Below are 3,215 nucleotides of genomic sequence, written 5' to 3'. Positions count from 1 at the left end.
TAATGACAACTCTTGTAATGACCTTCCCCTGGTGTATAATTTCTGAATTAGTCTCTCTCTTTTCCCTTGTTAATAACCCCTCGAAATGCACTCTCATGGTCTGGAGTGTATGGATAAGGGGTGGGGGACAGTGGCAGGGAGTGGGGGGACAGGAGAGTGAGGGGAGGGAGAAGAGAAAGAGAGAATCAGATTGATTCTGGTGATGGTAGGAGCAGGAAAGGATAGGGGAGAAAGAGGTCCCTGAGCCGAGGAGCCAAAGCAGCCCTAAGATTGGGCATGGGTTTGGGAGGCTCATCACCCCTGGACTCAGATTCAGGAAATAGGAGTGAAGAAAACAGCAAAAGATGAAATCCCAAGGCCAGGACCCCAGAGTAGCTGAGATGGGAGGTGCCAGTCCCCCTGGAGGTTATGGTGCCCTGGACAGAAAGAAGAGCCGACTGATCCCCTTTGTTTGTGCACCTCCTGTGCTGTGCACAGGACTCAACTACCTGGTAATTGAATGATTGCTTGTGCATCTCATATGTGTATGGGGCTCCCCAGATAGACTGGAAGCATCCTGAGGGCAAGACTAGTTCATGTATGCCTTTCTACCCCCAGTACCCAGTACAAGTCCTGGCATGCAATAGGCACTTAATGAAGGTTCGTTAAATTAAACTGAGTTGAATTGAATCAAATCCCTATTTGCCTGGTTATAGGGGGTCAAGTCTTCAGTCCTCTGAAAGTAGTGGGTTCCCCGTCACAGAGGCTGAAGAAAAGGCTGGAGATGCTGCCAAGGGAGAAGCCCGTACCCTGCTGTGTCGTACCTGTGTGACATCAGGCACATCCCTTTTCCTCCCTGAGCCTGTTTCTTCATCTGTAAATGAAGACTGGAAGACTTCTTTAAGCCTGTGATTCCTACCCAGGTCAGGGGCTGCCCCTGATGACCTCTATCCTACCTTCCTCTCAGGGAGCCTCTGATTCTCCCATGCCTGAGCCTGCCAGGGAGACAGCAGCACCTAAGGGCCCAGCCTCCTTCACTCAGGAGGGACTGGTCCTGACACCTGGTCTCCCCCAAGCCACAGCCTCTGCAGCATCATCAAGGACTGAGCACACAGTAGAGACATGGCCCTGAGCCTGGGAGCCAAGGACAGCCCAGAGGTCACCTGTCCTAGATAGGCCGCAGGGGCAAGAGGAAGCAGTTTGGGTTCTGGGCCTTGGGAATCCAGAAATGTCTGGTCTGGAAGAGACATAGAACATGTTGGCCCATCCCTTTGTTTTTTAGAAGAGGAAACTAAGAGGCATGGAGGGGAAAGTACCTAAAAGTATGGGGTGTTAGAGCTGAAAGAAAGAGCCTGAGAGCAGGGGATGTCAGGGCAGGGAGGGGCCTTTGAGATCACAAGATCTAACCCTTCATTTTATAGATGGAGCTAGAATACCAAGCCCAGCCTTCAGATCCCACAGCCAAGAGGAACCACAATCATTGAGGAACAGGTGATTGGTACAAGTCCCCTGGAATCTGTTTAGCTCCTACTGTATACAAGGTGCTGTGACAGGTGCTGATGAGCCAAAGACAAACTGAGGCAGTCCCTGCCCAGGACAGCTTAGCAGCTCAGGAGAGCAAGACAAGGATGGAGGGCCAGGGACTCCAGGATAGAGGCTCAGGCAGGTGCATGGACCCCAGGGAGGAGGGAGGGAGCATCAGAGAAGGCTGTTAGGCACTGAAAGACTTGAGGCTGCCATACCAGGGTCTGGGAGGGCCTCCCAGGCATTAGCTACTTAGCTACATGAGTAAATGCCTAGAGTCAGGAAGACCCACAAATAGAACCAGGGATGGAAAAAAGGCTGTTTTGCCTAGAAAGGGGAGGAGGGGCGCTTGCAGGAGCATAGGATACTGAGACTACAGCTGGAAAGGACTACAGTGATCATCTCTCCTGCCCCAGTCCCTTCATTCTTGCCCACAGGGAAACTGAGGCCCAGAGAAGGGGGAAGGGCTTATCCAAAGGCACACAGGGCTAGGATTCAAACCCAGCACTCTCCGTAAAAGGTGACCCATCTCCTTAGGGGCCAAATTGTGAGGGCCTTGAATTCCAGGATTCAGGATGGAGAAGCTGGGGTCCAGACAGAGCTGGCAGCCTGCCTGAGGACACGTGGTAAGATGTCCCCTGCAGTTGGATGTGAAGCCCCCTCTTGTCCTACTCCCAAGGAGCTAAGGCATCTTCCTTGCATACTGTACCATCCAGGAATAAGCGCATGCAAAGCCCGAGGTGGGGGGATTTGTCAGCCAGGCCCGCCAGAACCTAGTTGCAGAACTGTCTCCATGCCCACTCTCTCAGCTTGGTCTGGTCCAATTTCCCAGGCAGCAGATGACAGCCCTTATGGGCCTTCCCCTAGGGCAGCTATTCCTGGGGCTGGTGGCTGTCAGGGGCCAGCTCTGACATTCAGCAGCTCCAGCTTCCCCTAATTAGGTCAACTCGGACCCATGACCCAGCCCAGCCAGCTGCCCAGAGCTTGCTGGTGTGTGACTGGGCTTCGTCAGCAGGGCACTTCCCTGGAAGACCTCTGCTACCCTCCTCCTATCTGGGCTCCTTGGCCCAGCTCAAGCTGCTTCTCACCAGCATTCTGGGTGTCTGTGTGTTGGTGGGTAGATGAGGCATGGGAGGAGGGGCTCTGCTTGGCCCCAGGGACCCAAGCCCTGCTTCCCATTCTCCAATCATGGCTCCAATCTGCAGCCCTAATGAGTCCTGTACCAGACAGAACATCCTCCCACCTTCTCCCAAGGGTTCCCCAGCCACAAACAGCTATCCTCACCCCCAAGTCCAACTGAGGGAGTCAAGAGCCTCCAAGAGTGTGCCAAATGCACCAATTATTTCCTTTGTCTTTCTTAATTCAATGCGAACAGGAGACCAGACAGCATCCCCCAAGGGTCCTCTGCTGAAGGGAGGGTTGCTCTGGGACCACCGAGGATGACTAAGGGAGGGACAGCCACTCTTTCATCTCTGTGTTCCCTTCTGGTTCACTGCATCTGGAGAGCTCTCCACCCTTCATTTGGATAAGAAAAGGCTCACTGCCCCATCTGGGCAAGAGAAGGGGTCTTTACTGTCTCAGCATCTGGATGAGGGAAGGCTTTTCTCTTGCCTCTACAGAGTAATAAGGGAAGGTCCCTCTCTCACTTTCACATATGGAAAAAGGAAGGCCCCTCTCACCTCCAGGTGCGGATAAGGCAAGGTTGTTCTCCT

This window comes from Notamacropus eugenii, chromosome 4 (genome assembly GCF_028372415.1).
Source record: "Notamacropus eugenii isolate mMacEug1 chromosome 4, mMacEug1.pri_v2, whole genome shotgun sequence".
Taxonomy (NCBI): domain Eukaryota; kingdom Metazoa; phylum Chordata; class Mammalia; order Diprotodontia; family Macropodidae; genus Notamacropus; species Notamacropus eugenii.
The sequence above is the reverse complement of the archived record's forward strand: the minus strand, read 5'-3'. Positions refer to the sequence as shown.